Here is a 17,387-nt window from a genome sequence, read left to right as displayed (position 1 = left end):
GTTTGTGGGGAGACATGCAGGAGCCAGCACTGAGGTGAATAACCCTCACTGGGTAATCAAAAACAAGCACCCAGGCAAGGGAGCGGGTGCAAAAGGTGCCATTTCTGCAGACACTGAACTGGGCCTGAGTCCCGGATCTGAGGGCTTGGGAGCTGAGAAGTGGGCACGAATTTCGGGGCATGGGATCCCCAGAATGAGCAGCACAGGAAACACACAGCACCCCACGCCGTTGAGCCATTCCACGCCACCCCCACTCAGTTCCCCGGAGACCCACCGGAAAAAGCACAGCTCTGGAAGGATACTAGGAAAGATCTCTGTGGCCACCTAGTGATCAGAACAAAATCACCAACTTCCTGATAGTTGGAAACCAGTGTTTCCAAAACCACCCTGAGGCTGTGAGAGGGAGTGGGCCAGGCAAACAGGAGTAAGAAGGGAAACAAGGCGTGGAGCAAGACCCCATTCTGGAACTGAGAGCCGGGCACAGGATCCAGGGCATGAGACACACCGTAACAGTGGGCACTGCACAGGGTGACAGCCGAGATTTTGGATCTGAGACCCTGAGACTGAGAACTAGAGCACAGAATTCAGGGCATGGGATCCACACAGCCCCGGGCACAGCACTGGGTGAACATAGGGCAGACACGGCACTCAGCATGAGCAACAGCCCCTGTGTCGAGGTGCTCCCCTCCCCCACTCTGTTTCTCAGAGAACTACAGGGGAAAAGTACAGGTCAGCAAGTACAGGTCTTTAGTACCACCTAGAGACCAGAACAAAATCACCAACTGATTCCCTGCTGGAAATGAGTAAATACAGAGGGAGGAAACTGTAAGAGACAGTGCCCAGCAACACAGCCACAGCATCAACACCCTGGTGGAGTTTTGGCCTACCAGTGCTGGTCTCAGTCTGGTAAACAGTTTCTGACACCCCTGAAGGAGCAATCCAGAGAGTTGCCCACCAACACCGGTGGCACAATGTCCCAATGCATAGAATAAATTAGAAAGCAAACAGCAGGGAGAAGGAAAAATACAAATAACCAAGCAAGCCCGCAGGAGAAGGACACACCACAAAAAGAAAATCAGTCACCAGAACTCAACAACAACGACATGGAAGAACTTCTCTGCCTGTCAGATAGAGAATTAATAACCATCATGATTAAGAAGTATAATGAGATGAGACAAATAATCAATGAACGGAAGAATGAAAATGAGACCTTAAGAAAGGAAATAAAAGAAAAGGAGGAGACTAAAAGATTACTGGAGGAGATAAAGAGCTCTTGGAAAAGCATGGAAAACAGAACCGAGGAAATGGAAGAATGGATCAGTACTCTTGAAGATACAGAATAAAAAGAACCAAAAGAGAAAAAGAGAGAGAAGTGCAAAGGAAGAAGAATGAGAATACCCTTAGACAATTATCAGACTCCATGAAGAGAGAAAATATAAGAGTTATAGGCATTCCAGAAGGTGAGGAGAGAAACAAAGGATCTGAGAAATTATTCAAGGAGATAATTGAAGAAAACTTCCCAAGCATGAAAAAGGAGATGAATATAGAGATGCAAGAAGTGAGAACACTAAATTACCACAATGAAAAGAAAAGTACAGCAAGACACGTAAAAGTAAAGCTTGGAAGAGTCCAAGGCAAAGAAAAAATAATGAAACTGGCAAGGGGGAAGAAACAGATAACTTATAAGGGAAAATCAATCAGGTTAACCTCAGACTTCTTCAAAGAAACACTACTGGCAAGAAGAGAATGGAGTAACATATACAAGAAACTTTAAGACAGCAAATGCCAACCAAGAATACTTTACCCTGCAAAGCTCTCCTTCCTCTATGAAGAAAAAAGATGGACCTTCTCAGACAAACAGAAACTCCAGAAATTCATTACAACTAAACCCCCACTCCAAAAAATTCTACAAGAAGTCCTAACGCCAAAACCAACAAAGGAATGATTAAGAAGACTAGAATAAAGCGAGGAATAAAATCACAAAAAAGGACAAACAAAATGGCAAATACAGATGCCAACATATCAATATTAACTCTAAATGTAAATGGATTAAACTCATCAATAAAAAGACATAGAGTAGCATGCTGGATTAAAAAACAAAATCCATCGTTCTGCTATCTCCAGAAAACACATTTAACCACAAAAGATAAACACAGACTGAAAGTAAACGGTTGGAAAACAATCCTACAAGCAAATGGACTAACAAAGAAGGCAGGAACAGCAATACTTATATCAGATGAAACAGACTTCAAATTAAAAAAAGTGAAAAGAGACATAGACGGACACTGCATTATGATCAAGGAGACAATACATCAGGAAGCTATAACACTTATCAACATATACTCACCAAAAGAAGGAGCACCAAAATATATTAGACAGTTATTATCAGCTCTGAAAACGGATATTAAAGAAAACACATATATAGTAGGAGATTTCACTCCACTCTCACCAATGGACAGATCCAACGAGACAAAATAAAGACACTAGAGACCTAAATAAAGATATAGAACTCATGGATTTAACAGACATCTATAGGATACTGCACCCAAAAAAATCCGAGTACACATTTTCCTCAAGCGCACATGAATCATTCTCCAGAATCGATCACATTCTGGGCCACAAGACAAGCATCAACAGATACATGAAGATCAAAATCATTCCAACTATCTTCTCTGATCATAAAGACATCAAACTAGAAATAAATCATGAAAAGAAAACAAGGAACCCTCCCACTTCATGGAGACTGAAATCCACACTATTGGAAGACCACTGGACTTATGAGGAGATCAAAGAAGAAATTAAAAAATATTTTGAGTTGAATGACAAGGAGGACACCACTTTCCAGAATGTATGGATGCAGCAAAAGCAGTAATAAGAGGAAAATATATAGCAATACAGGCTCACATCAAGTAACAAGAAAGAGCTCAAGAAACAACCTAATCTCAATCTCAAAGAGCTACAAAAAGAACAAAAAAAAAACCCTAAAGTCAGTAGAAAGGAAATAATAAAAATCAAAGCAGAAATAAATGAAATAGAAATTAAAAAAAAAAAAAACAATCCAAAAGATCAACGAAACCAAAAGTGGTTTCTTTGAAAAAATAAGCAAAATAGACAAACCTCTAGCAAAGCTCACAAAGAAAAAATGGGAGAAAACACTTATAATAGGATTATAAATGAAAGAGAAATCACAACAGACTCAGTAGGAATCAAAAGAATAATCAGAGATTACTATGAACACTTATATGCAAACACATTCAACAATTTAGAAGAGATGGACAAATTCCTAGAATGATATAATCATCCAAAGCTGGATAAAGAAGAAATAGAGCACCTAAACAGATCAATTACAAGCAGCAAAATTAAGGCAGTAATCAAAGCACTCCCCAAAAACAAAAGCCTAGATCCAGACGGCTTCATAAATGAATTCTACCAAATGTTCAGCAATGAATTATTGTCTATCCTACACAAACTCTTTCAAAAAACTGAAAAAGAAGGAATACTACCAAATGTGTTCTATGAAGCCAACATTACACTAATACCAAAACCAAACAAAGACAGCACACAAAAAGAAAATTACAGGCCAATCTCCCTAATGAATACTGATGCAAAAATCCTCAACAAAACCCTTGCCAACGGAATCCAACAATGCATCAAAGGAATAATATACCACGATCAAGTGGGATTCATCCCATGGGCACAAGGATGGCTTAACATATGAAAATCCATCAGAGTAATCCAACACATCAACAAAAAGAAAAATAAAAACCATATGATCATATCAATAAATGCTGAGAAAGCATTTCACAAAGTCCAATATCCATTTATATTGAAGGCACTTGAAATTCTTGGGATAGAAGGAACATACCTTAATGTGATAAAAGTCATATAGGACAAACCCATAGCCAATATTATTCTCAATGGAGAAAACCTGAAGGCCTTTCCTTTAAGATCAGGAACAAGACAAGGATGTCTTCTCTCACCACTGCTCTTCAATATAATACTGGAGGTCCTAGCCAGAGCAATAAGACAAAAGAAAGACATACGAGGAATCCAAATAGGGAAAGAAGAAGTAAAACTATCACTATTTGCAGATGATATGATAATATACATAGAGAACCCAAAAGGCTCCACAGAAAAACTACTCAAAACAATCAACCAGTTCAGTCAAGTAGCAGGATAAAAAACCAACACACAAAAATCAGTAGTCTTCCTATACACAAACAATCAATCTGAAGAAGAAGAAATCAAGAAAACCACTCCTTTTATAATTGAAACAACAAAAAAAAATCAAATACTTGGGAATAAACCAAGTTCCCTCCCTCTGTATAGGTGAAGGACCTATATAAAGAAAATTATAAAACTAAACTGTTAAAAGAAATAGAAGACACAAAGAAATGGAAAGACATCCCTAGCTCATGGATTAGAAGAATTAACATTATTAAAATGACCATCCTACCCAAAGTAATATACAGATTCAACGCTATTCCAATAAAAATCTCAATGACATGCTTCAAAGAAACAGAACAAATACTGATGAAAATCATATGGAACCACAAAAAACCATGAATAGCCAAAGCCCTACTGAGGAAAACAAAAGTGAAAGAAGGTATCACACTTTCAAACTTCAACTATACTATAAAGCCATAATAATTGAAACAGTTTGGTATTGGAACAAAAACAGACACACAGACCAATGGAACCGAATACAGAGCCCAGAAATAAAGACACACTTATATGGACAATTAGTCTTTGACAAAGGAGCAAAGAGTATGCAGTGGAACATGGACAGTTTGTTCAATAAATGGTGCTGGGAAAACTGGACCACCGCATGTAAAAAAAATGAAACTAGACTACTACCTCTCACCATGCACAAAAATCAACTCAAAATGGATAAAAGACCTGGCCGTAAGACCTGAAACCATAAAATATGTAGAAGAAAATATAGGTAAATCATTACAAAACATACATCTCAGTAACATCTTTAAAGACTCATCACCCAAAGCAAAAAAAGTCAAGAAAAACATAAACAGCTAACTAAAAAGCTTCTGTACAGCAAAAGAGACATTAACCAAAAGAGAGAGACACCCCACCAATTGGGAAAAAAAATTTGCATTCCATGCAACTCATAAGGGACTGATTACAAAGATATAGAAAAAACTCACAGGACTCAACAAAAACAAAGTAAACAATCAGTCAGGAAATGGGCAAAAGAAGTTAAAAGACATTTCTCCAAAGAGGAAATGTGAATGGCCGACAGGCATATGAAAAATGTTCAACAACCCTTATCATCAGGGAAATGCAAATCAAAACCACATTGAGATACCACCTTACACCAGTAAGAATGGCACATATTAAAAAAAAACGAGCAACAGCTAATGTTGGCGAGGATGTGGTGAAAAAGGAGCTCTCCTACATTGCTGGTGGGAGTTCAAACTGGTCCAACCACTATGGAAAGCTGTCTGCAGGTTCCTCAGTCTACTGAAAATGGAGCTACCATATGACCCAGCAATTCCACTACTAGGGATCTACCCAAAGGACACAAAAACATTGATTCAAAAGAACACCTGCACCCCTGTGTTTACTGCAACACTATTTACAATAGGTAAAACCTGGAAACAACCCAAATGCCCAAAAATAGATGACTGGATCAAGAAGATGTGGTAGCTATACACAATGGAATATTATTCATCAATCAAAAAAGATAAACTCATGCCATTTGTAGCAACATGGATGGAGCTAGAAGGAATTATGCTCAGTGAAATAAGCCATAAGGAAAAAGAAAAATATCAGATGGTTTCACTTATAGCAGGAATATAGAGGAACCAAATAAGACATCAGTGTAAAAAAATAGTAACAGTATGAAACACAACAAAGCAAAAGCAGACCATTATAAATCAGAGACATACTGCAGGGGAGGAGGAGGGAGAGGGATAAGAGGGAGGGAGGGAGGGGGGAGAACAGGGGACTGAGGTAATGGTGCACAGGTGCACTGGTGAAGGAAATTCCATGGGGACTACACCTGAGGGGGTGGGGGAAATATTGTTTAAAAATAAACGACATAAAAAAATTAAAAAATATATTAATAAAATTTATAAGACCTTGATGAGATTCAGAGAAAATACAATATATATATACACAATACCCAAAATAAAAGTAGACACATCCTGCAGATCCTACAGATATAAATAATATTATTATAAAGAAGTTTTTGTAAGAGATAATTTAAATAAAATAGTTTTTTAAACAACAGAAGTCAGCAAAATCAACAAAAGAAGAATGAAAATCTGGGGTCTCCCTGGTGGCATAAAGGTTAGGTCTCAGTCTATAAAGCTATCACCAGTCACTGTCAGTCACTGCCAGTCACTGCAGCATGAGTTCGATCCCTACCCAGGGAGCTGACCCACATATGGTGCAGTAGATCTCTCCTGTCTTGCCTGCTGCTCCCCTCAGCAGTGTACTTCAGTAGATCTGCCTGTTCTGCTCCCCGCTCTGACTCTGGTGAATCTGCTCACTCCCCACATCTCTGGCCTAAACCCTGTATATGTTCAATTTATATTGCATATCTTACCATGAAACTGAGTTTCTCTATAGTTTATATACTTAGAAGTACAGTTGTTTCTTTTCCAATATCTTGCTATTAATTAGAGAAAAGGTTTTTCAAGTTATTTCTTATGAAATGTAACTCAGAGTTTGGTATAGAAAAGTGTATCTGTTAGAATATCAGCCATCACAGAGACTCAAAAAATGGGCAGACTCAAAAAATGGGCAGAAGAGCTAAAAAGAAACTTCTCTGAAGAGGAAATGCAAATGGCCAACAGGCATATGAAAAAATGTTCAACATCACTTGTAATCAGGGAAATGCAAATCAAAACTACCATGAGATACCATCTTACACCAGTGAGAATGGCACATATTAAAAAAACTAGCAACAACAAATGTTGGCGAGGGTGTGGAGAAAAAGGAACTCTCCTGCACTGTTGGTGGGAGTGCAAACTGGTCCAACCACTATGGAGAGCTGTGTGGAGATTTCTGGACCTACTAAACATAGAGCTTCCATATGATCCAGCAATTCCACTCCTAGGTATTTACCCAAAAGATACAGAAACATCAATTCCAAAGAGCACCTGCACGCCTATGTTTATAGCAGCACTGTTTACAATAGCTAAGCTTTGGAAACAACCCAAATGCCCAAAAATAGATGACTGGATCAAGAAGATGTGGTACATATACACCATGGAATATTACTCAGCATTCAAAAAAGATAAACACATGCAATTTGCAGCAGCATGGATGGTGCTGGAAGGGATCATGCTCAGCAAATAAGTCAGAAAGAAAAAGAAAAATACCAGATGGTCTCACTCATAGCAGGAATGTAGAAAACTTAAATAAGGGGCCAGGAAAAAGAATAACTATAAGAAAGTAAAAATCAAAATCAACAAACAACTATGAACCAGAGACACTCTATGGGGGTTGGGGGGCAGGGAAGGGAGGGATTGGGGTCAAAATAAGGGGGTCGCAATTGTATGGGGAATATAAAAATAAAATTTATTAAAAAAAAAGAGTATCAGCTATCATAAAGTGGGGTTAAGATACTTGACATTAAAATTGATTATGGTAAACCTGTCACAATCAATTCTGCTAGATTTTTGCTGATGTAAAAGTAACAACAGTAACAAGTGGGGAAGAAAATGAAAATGGAAGTTGGAGCAGAAAGACTAAAACACTTTTTTAAAGAGTTGCTTTTGCCTAAAGTAGTGCTATAGTCACCTTTGGTCAATATGGGTTAGTGATATGGTAATTTCAGAAGCTATTCAACTTACAGATGAAAACACTAAGGACATTCAAAGGTGAGATGACAACTCCCTCAGGCTATTTTATAGTGAGTGAGTATAAGAACCAAAATACATAGTTTGCCATTTGTAGGTGAAAGTTAGCAGCAACTGGATTACTCTTGGAAGAAGAAAATATGGCAAAAGTGTTGATGAATACACATTTTGTTGGCTCAGGTACCTAGAAAGGCCAAAATATCCCTGGGGTGTTGCCTGAAGTTACTCAAAGGCTGTGATCATACTTTTATACCTTTCAGGAGAAAACAATGGAAATCTAGTCTCAGACTATGAGTACTGAAGAGGTGTGAGGAGGAGCAACAAAGTTCAGTCTGGTGCAGCCTAGTATAAGGCAGAATAGTCTTGTAGGTGTCTCACATCTCAGTAGTATGGTGTATAGGAAATGGAGGTTGCCAAAAAAAAGTCTAGCGTTAAAATCTGCCAATATTTAAAAAAGCTGTCAAACACAAAATAAAATTAAAAATTAAAAAATGCTCTATTATGAAATAATGAAGCAAAACTCACTTTGGTGACAGTGATAAATTTTTGAAAATTAGCTTTCAAATTTATTCTCAATTTAAACATTTGTTCAAAGTATAGTACTAAAAACTAGATATGCAGTGCATGTTTCTAAAAGTCCAAAAGGTTTTCTCAAAAGATTAATGCTTCAATGTTGGGAAAATGCCAAAAGATTGCCTGAGGATAGTTACAAAAATCACTTCACTAATTTAAAAAAAAAAAAGGTGAACACCACCAAATTATTTGAACAAAAGTGGTCCAATTTTTTTTGTTTCCCTAGGCAAGTTCCATTTTTTTATGTTCCTTCTTAATGACTTGGAGAGTGTCAATCTGTTTCTGCATGAAATATAAACCATGCTATGCCCGGGGTTATTTTGGTCATGGCTTTATGAAGAAACTTATGTTTTATAATATCCTAACTTTATGAACTTTTATAGATTGTATGCCATGTGTACCATGTATAAGGATATAGAGTTTCATGAAAGCATGGACTACCACTGGCTACCCCCCACAAATATGGAGATTCAACCAAGATAATCCATTAACTGAGGAAACAATACAATAAATACAAATTGCTGGCAAGAAAAAAGGAAACCAAGATATTATTTACATCTTCAAAAATGAATAATATAAATTACTGTATTTTAGTAAAACCAATGTAAGTATTCAGTCAAGCTTCTTTGTTGCCACAAAATAATCTCTTCTGGCTAAAGCACAAAAAGGATCTACTTAAGCATTACTAGGGAGCTTATGAAACTCCACTAAAGATCTGAGTGTCAAACTTAGAAGATGTAAAGCTACGAGTCCCAAACACACTTTGAGAGCTTCTACAGAGAAAACTAGACTGCTACCACTACTTGGTACCCCTAGTTTGAGGAACCTAAAACAACCTGAAGCTGCCATCATCATCTTTGCCAAAAGATAAACTCCCAAACGGTACCTCATGCTACTCCTGTGTCATTTCCTATGATATGTATAACTGGTAACATGCCTCTATCTTACCTGTGAATTACTATGAGAATATAAATTTCTACATCTACTTTGGGGAGTCAGGACTTGTAATGTGGGGAATTGTTACAGTGTAGGGAAGCTGTTAAAAAATGCTAATGAGGGCCTCCCTGGTGGTGTTGAGCACAGCCCTGTGAAGCTGTCCACAGCCTCTGCAGTGCCAGTTCCATCCCCACCAGGAACAGAGCAGCCCACATGGCACAGCAGACCTCTCCTGTCTCACCCGCTGCTCCCCTCAGCAGTGTATTTTGGTCATTTTGCCTGTTCTGTTCCCCACTCTGTCTCTGGTGAATCCTCTCACCCTCCTGCAAATCTGGCCTGTACCCTGGTTCTTGTATAAATAAAATAAATCTTTAAAAAAAATTGCTAATGATCAGGGGTCTCCCCGGTGGTGCAGCAGGTTGAGCACAGCGCTATGAAGCTGTCTGCAGCCTCTGCAGCATGGGTTCAATTCCTGGCTGGTCAGGGAGCTACCCACATGGCGCAACAGACCTCTCCTGTCTCGCCCGCTGCTTTCCTGGGCAGTGTTTACAGTTGTCTGCCTGTTCTGCTCCCTGCATCGTCTCTGGTGAATTCTCTCATCCCACCCCCACAGTGCCTCTGGCCTGTACCCCAGTTCTTGTATAAATGAATAAATCTTTAAAAAAAATGCTGATGATCAGTGACCACAAATAATAATAAGAGTACTATATTAAGTCAGTTATTTTGTTAAAAAGAATTTGAAAATAAAGCATTTAATAGGTTAGTTTACATTTCACAAAAATGTACAAAACAATTTTGTCTTAATTCCAGTGATTTTGAAACCAGTAAAATACCAAGAAGTTTACATAAACATATGAAACAAAAATGAAAGACATATACATGTTTCTAATAATCCAAGCAACATTGCAGATATAATACTTTAGTATAGCTAAAGTATCCCTTAATAATCAAAGTTGTACCTAATAATATCATATTGCAGATAACAGAAAAGTATTTTAGAAATTCCAATTTAACTAAAAACAAACAAAAAAACCAAAAATGTATTATATACTTTTCTGCTTAATAAAGTAGGTATACAAAATATAATTTAATTTTTCCTTATTGAACCAACGTCACCATTATGAGTAGAATGGAGTGGTCACAAATAGCTCAAACTAAAGACTATTTCGGTAACTGTAATCAACCAGCTCTTTCACTCAAATTCAGTAAAAGTGTTGCTCTCTCCTCAATCAACAGGGCCTCTGTTGATGTGCTAATATTGCCTGCTGTTCTATTAGCTTTTACCTAAAGAGGGCCAGACTGCCAACATTATTCAATATGTATTACTCTTTGTTTGATATAGACCATCACCTGCTATTTTCTTTGTCTTGATTTTCAATACTGGCCAAGTAAAATAATAATAGACGAATGCTGGGACTTAGGATTTTTGCAATCTGATATATTTTTATGGCATATATTTTTCTGAAAAGGAAAAATACCTACTGTGTCAATATTAAAATACACAGTGAAGACTGTATTTGTGATCACAAATCAGACAACTAACTGTTGAACTTTAAATGTTTTTAAAAATAATTACTTATAGGTTTGCAAATAACCAGGTGACTAGCTAAAAATTATCATGTTCATGAGATAACTCAAGTATTATGGTATTAAAATAAATACTAGAATTGTTCAGTTTGCTGCCAATTTGGATTTCTGGGCAGTTCTTGTCTTTTAAGACTGTGTCTATGCAGGTGTCTCTCTTTCCTTTTTTCCCCTTTCCTCAATAAACTTGCCCCCCCCACCTCCCAAAAAAAAGCATTTCTGAAATAAAGGCTTTTTTTAAACCAAATTAACAAGACGGAAACTTAACCTTCTCACTTATTACCTCAAAGGTTTTCTTGGGGGAAAAATAAAGAGTTGTATCCCTAGGGCTAAAGCATGACTACAGTATAACATTATTTTTGCAGCCTCCCCTGCCTTACAATATGATTTTTCCTTATGATGAATTCAAAATTTTCAGGACTTAATTTTATAGTAGCTGTATTTTCAGTTAGTCTTAAACTCCTGACAGGGTATTAGATTGATACAATTATTAAGAGTGATATAATTTTAGATAGCATGATAGATGGTAACTATACACGGGGAGGGAGGCTTTGTTTAGCATTCCTATGTATCATATTATTTGTTGCTGCCTAAATGTCACATTTTCCTTCCTTCTGAGAGAAAAGAAAATCTTGGGATAAGCTCGTAAGACATTAAACAAACTCTGCTTGTTTCACTAGTTATGTGGCACTTTACAAATTTTAATACTAAAAGTGCACTCTAGTTTTAATGTAACGAATGGAGAGACTGGAATAAGACAAGCATGGGTACTGTTAAATCAATTAAGATCATATCAGATTAAGTAAGAGATGAAGGAACTGAATGGAAGCAGAGAAGACAGAGGTAAATGGCAGAATCAAGAGAGACTTAAGAAATAAAATTTCAAGATTTGGGGAGGGATATGAACTGTGGGTGAAGAAAAAGAAGACATTAAGGGGATTTCCCGGTGGCTACAGGGGTTAAAGTGTCAGTGCTATCCTGCTATCACCAGTCACTATGGCATGAGTTTGATCCCCGGCCAGATTATAACCCACATGGTGCAGCAGACCTCTCACGTCTTGCCCATTGCTTCTCTCAGCAGTGTATTTTAGTAGATCTGCCTGTTCTGTTCCCCACCCTGCCTCTGGTGAATCCTCTCACCCTAGTACCTCTGGCCTATACCCCAGTTCTTGTATGCATAAATAAAAGATAAATCTTAAAAAAAAAAAAGGCATTAAGGATGAATCCCAGATTTCTAACATGTACAATCCAACATACAGTGGTGCCATTCACCAAGATAGGAAAACTATATACAGTATGACCAAGTTTTGGGGGGAAAAGTCATGGATAAACTGTAATAGTCATATAAAGCATTTATGAAATATTTCAACACTGATATGAATTATTTCAACACTGATAAACAGAGGTTTTCCTATTGAAAACCTCCCTCTCTAGCTTTTCAGAGGAAAGTAGGGTGATATAGTTATTCTTTTTTTTTTTTTAAAGATTTATTTATTTATGTATACAAGAATCGGAGTACAGGCCAGAGGTGTATGGGGTGGGGGGTGAGAGGATTCACTAGAAGCAGAGTGGAGAACAGAACAGGCAGATCTACTGAATACACTCTGAGGGGTGCAGTGGGCAAGTCAGGAGAGGTCTACTGCACCATGTGGGTATCTCCCTGGCTGGGGATTGAACTCATGCTGCAATGGCTGCGGAATAGCTTCATAGGTTGTGTCCTAACCCATTGCACCACCAGGGAGGCCCTTAAGTATTTATTCTTTGACTCCCTCTCTGTGAAGCTGTCTTGGGTTATGTACTTTAATAGAAGGTATTCTGTCAATAAAGTGTCTTTGTAACTCTTTTCAGGGTAACAGTAATTAGCCCTTGTTGCTTGCCCTGGTTAACAGCCTCATCTCTTAATATTCTGCTATATTCCAATACCCTTGAAAACAAACCTTCTTTGAATTATTCTAATTTTAATGTGCCACCTATTGCCTGAAAGATGAAAGACACTGATACTGACACACAAATAGACAGCATATCCAGGGAACATGTTAAGTAAGCAATCAGCGCTGAAACTTAAGAGAAGTGTGAACAAGAAACGTACGTATGAGGCTTCTGCATATAATTGGCAGGGCATGGAGTAAGCATAACATGAAAAAAGGAAAGGCTTTCGAATGAAAATTTGATAATACATTTGGGCAGTTAAGAGTTAGATGGAACTAATATATTGGAAAATAATACTCAAGAAGGGTAAGAATGATTGGTGAATTAAAAAATTCAAAGATTAATGTGTGGTTGGGAAGGTAAGTAGGTATATTAAGGTAAACTTGAAGTTATTGTGTATCTTAATATGCATAAGGTATTTTATTGCTGTTATTTATTAAGTAGCTCATACAGAACTGGTAATATGTACTACTTTATGAATATAACTCTTCACAACAAATTTAAGAAGATCACATTGTGGCAACAGTCCCTAAAACATTAAAGAACTTTCCAAAACCATATGATTAAAAGCATAGGTGCTCTCTCTCACACACTTCTCTGTTTCTCAATCTTTAAGGAAGACACATACAAGAAAGCTTATTATAGCATTTCATAATAACACAACATTATAAATAATACAAAATATTTACCTCATTAGATAAATGGATAAACTGTAATAGTTATATAACAGCATTTATGAAATAATTCAACACAGATAAATCTCAGATACAAGTTGAGTGAAAACAGAAAGCTGCTATTTATATATTAAAGAACATAGAAAAACAATGCTATATTATCTATGAATATATATCAAAATTAAAAAAATACATGGAAATGACCCCTTTTTGGGGTTATGATGGAGTAACTAGGCCAAACTTAATCTTCCAGTGTAAACAAGCACAAAACTAACCAAAAATACAAAACAATTTTTTTTAGATACTAAATATCAAACTGTGACCCCCAAGAAGTGAACCAAATGAGGTGATTTCTACAGCTATCTAGCTTTCTGACTAGAAAAGGAATTTCCAGACCAAGAGTACAGGAAGGGGGAACCCAAATAATCCATTGGGGCTGAATTGATGAGGTAGAAAGAGACACCTATAACTTGTGAGATAATCCCAAAAAAGAAGGAACTACGGAAAAGAGATTTAGATCTCTAGACAGGATCCCCTTGATATTTTGCTGAACACTAGACACAATAAATCTTCACAAAGTTTGGCAAGAATCATCAGGAAACTGCAAGCTCAGTCGACTTAGACACAATGAGAAGACCAGCTGGAGTAGAGTCCTCAGTCATTACTTGATGGCATTCAATGGAGACTCCAGGGAGGTCACAGTAGTAGGCCTAAGTAGTAAGGCTGTGCTGGAATGAAGGCTATTCTAGACATACACTTACATAGCTTTAATTCATAAATGACCATGAAACTCATCTATAAGGACTTAACTCTCTGCCATTATAAAGTCCAAAGTTCTTTACAGAAAGTACATAAAGGGGCCTCCCTGGTGCCACAGGGGTTAGTCTTAGCACTATCAAGCTATTGCTAGCCACTGCAGCATAAGTTAGATCCCCAGCCAGGGAGCTAACCCATATGGTGCAACAGACCTCTCCTGTTTCACCCACTGCTCCCCTCAGCAGAGTATTTCAGTAGATTTGGCTGTTTTGCTCCCCACTCTGTCTCTAGTGAATCCTCTCACCCCCCATATCTCTGGCTTAGACCCTAGTGCTTGTATGTATAAATAAAAATAAATTCCTGAAAAAAAAAATACACAAAAATCCAGATATTCAACAAGTTAACATTCACAATGTCCACAATGAAAAAAATGCCACTCTTAAAGTGCTAACAGGAAAAAAAAATGTGCTCATAAGAAGAAAAAAAAACAAACCACTTTTAGTGATGAAAAAGTCATTTTTTCAACAAATGATACTAAGACAACTGGACACCCATATGGAAAAAAATGAACTTTTGTCCTTACCTCATATCACATACAAAAATTAACTTTAAATTGATCATAGAACTAACTACACACAAAATATGCAAATTTCGGGGTGGGGGGAGGAGAAAATCTTCGTAACCTAAGCAAGATAACTTAGGTAACTAAAAGTACAAAACATTAAAAAAATTGGTAAACTTAAAGATTTTCCCCCTCCATTTTTCCCTCAAAATTTACTGAAAATCGGGCAAGGGGTTAAGTGTCAGCACCATGAAGCTATCCACAGCCACTGCAACAGGAGTTCAATCCCTGGCAGGAAGCTAACCCTCATGGCACAGCAGACCTCTCCTGTCTTGCCCACTACTCCCCTCAGCAGTATATTTCAATCTGCCCGTTCTACTCCCCACCCTGTCTCTGGTGAATACTCTTGCCCATCCCTCCTCCCAACTTGTGGCCTGCACCCCAGCTGTGTATGCATAAATAAATAAAACAAATTTTAAAAAAAAGGTTATGTTAAAAAAAAAAAAAAAACTTACTGAAAATGAAAAGGTGGTCCATGAATGGGAAGAAAATATCTGTAAAGCATATATATATGTGTATATATATATATATCTAACATACATATATCTGACAAGACTTATATCCAGAATATATGAGAATTCTTGTAAGTTTATAATAAAAAGTCAAGATACAGCTTTCTGCTGGGGACAGAGAAAGCACAGGGAATCTTGACTATATATTTCCCTTATTAAAAAATTGCTGGATAATGGGTTGATAGGCATGTATTATAATTTTATTTATTCTTTGCTCCAAGTTTAAAAATATGAACAGGGGCCTCCCCTGGTGGCGCAGGCAGTTGAGCTCCGCACTGTGAAGTTATCCACAGCCTCTGCAGTCCGGTTCGATCCCCGCCAGCCGGCGAGGGTCCCACATGGTGTGGCAGACCTCTCCTGTCGTGCCCGCTGCTCCCCTCAGCAGTGTATTTCGTCAGTCTGACTGTTCTACTCCCTGATCTGTCTCTGGTGAACCCTCTCACCCTCCCGCACATCTGGCCTGTACCCCAGTTCTTGTATAAATAAATAAAATAAATCTTTAAAAAAAATAAAAATAAAAATATGAACAAGTGAAAAGTTAATACTACCAAAGAGATAGCTTAATCTTTATTAAAGTATCATTACGTATTATTTCATTAAATTATCAGTCACTAAAACTAAGATACTTAATGGAGGATTTTCCACTCATGTCTTATTCACCTATGTCAATGTGATGTTAAGCACAGAAAACACATAAATACATAAAATTAGAGGGAAAATCAGTTATTTCTAGTTCTCTAATAGCCATTCTTATGTGACTGTCTCCTTCATCACTCCAAACAACTTAAAACAAACAAACAAACAAACAAAAACTGGAGTTCACTAATCTTTCCCAACACCATAGATTCAAGTTCTTCCATTTTCTTTGTTGGCTCCATATTACTAGTTATAAGGATAGCATATTGCTGAGAAGTACAAGTTACACAGCCAAACTATCCAGGTTCATATTTTGACTCTACTATTCAAAAATTGTCTGACCTTGAGAAAATTACTTAATCTCTCTGTGCCTACAGATAAATGAATACATATAAGGTGCTTAGACCTAACCAAATAGCCAAATACACGTTAACCATTGTTTTTAAATATCATCTTATTGCTACTATTACAACTACTTCCTGACTCATCTTTGTCTTTTCTCTGTTCTCCCTGTATCAATGAAGATACTAAATAACTTATTTGTTCTTAGCTCAATATGACCTCTTCCTATTTCTGACCATCCTCAGTGGAGTTTTAGACTACAATATACTTCCTACAAGCCTTCTTTTTCTAAAATTTGTCTCCATTCCAATCTATTACACACTAATGTCAGATTAATTTTTATCCTTTTTCCATGAAACCCTTTTTCTCATAGCAGAAGTAGTAGCCTGAGGTACTGCACAAGGAAAAGAAGGTATTTCACAGTGGGTTTCCAATCAATAACTTCTATAAAGAGTATGACTGTAGACAGTCTTAAGGTAGAGTTTTAATTTTACAAATGTAAAAGCCACAATTATTAATATGAGAGGAACAACAATATAAGTTGCTTTTGAGTAGCAGTTAGCAGTTCCCTATTACATCAGTAATCACTCACTCCTATCAGAGATGTGATTTAGACAAAAATTATTATTATTTTTGAGTAACCACTTACCTCTCTAGGTCCTAGACTTGTTATATATGTATCATCAGTCTATTTTCTAGTCTTTGAAAGGTAATACTAATAAACACAACATTCTTTACTGACGAGCTCAGTATAAACAGAGCTATCCAGTAAATTACTATCAATGGATGAACTGGAAGAGATGAACCTATGTCATTCTGAACTACGTAATCTCTGGAGTTTCTCCTAATTTAAAAAGTTTCTAATTCTACTCTAAAGCTATATAAATCTATATGAAATTCCTCTAATTTAAAAGTTTTAATCTACTTGACAATACTTCTAGAAATCCAGAAAGCATTCTGAAATCTTTTATAAAAATTATTCTGGCATAGCTTCAAA

The 17,387-nt window shown here is 37.0% G+C and overlaps 1 protein-coding gene across 6 annotated transcripts in view; it reads right to left on the bottom strand.

Annotated features, from left to right (window-relative positions):
* The window catches only part of KIAA2026 (KIAA2026 ortholog), a 103,923-nt gene that overhangs the window by 62,767 nt on the left and 23,769 nt on the right, over positions 1-17,387 (bottom strand). The gene's annotated exons all lie outside the window — the stretch shown is intronic.

Source organism: Talpa occidentalis, unplaced genomic scaffold (assembly GCF_014898055.3).
Source record: "Talpa occidentalis isolate TD23 unplaced genomic scaffold, MPIMG_talOcc4v2.1 talOcc4.7, whole genome shotgun sequence".
Taxonomy (NCBI): domain Eukaryota; kingdom Metazoa; phylum Chordata; class Mammalia; order Eulipotyphla; family Talpidae; genus Talpa; species Talpa occidentalis.
The sequence above is the reverse complement of the archived record's forward strand: the minus strand, read 5'-3'. Positions and strand labels throughout refer to the sequence as shown.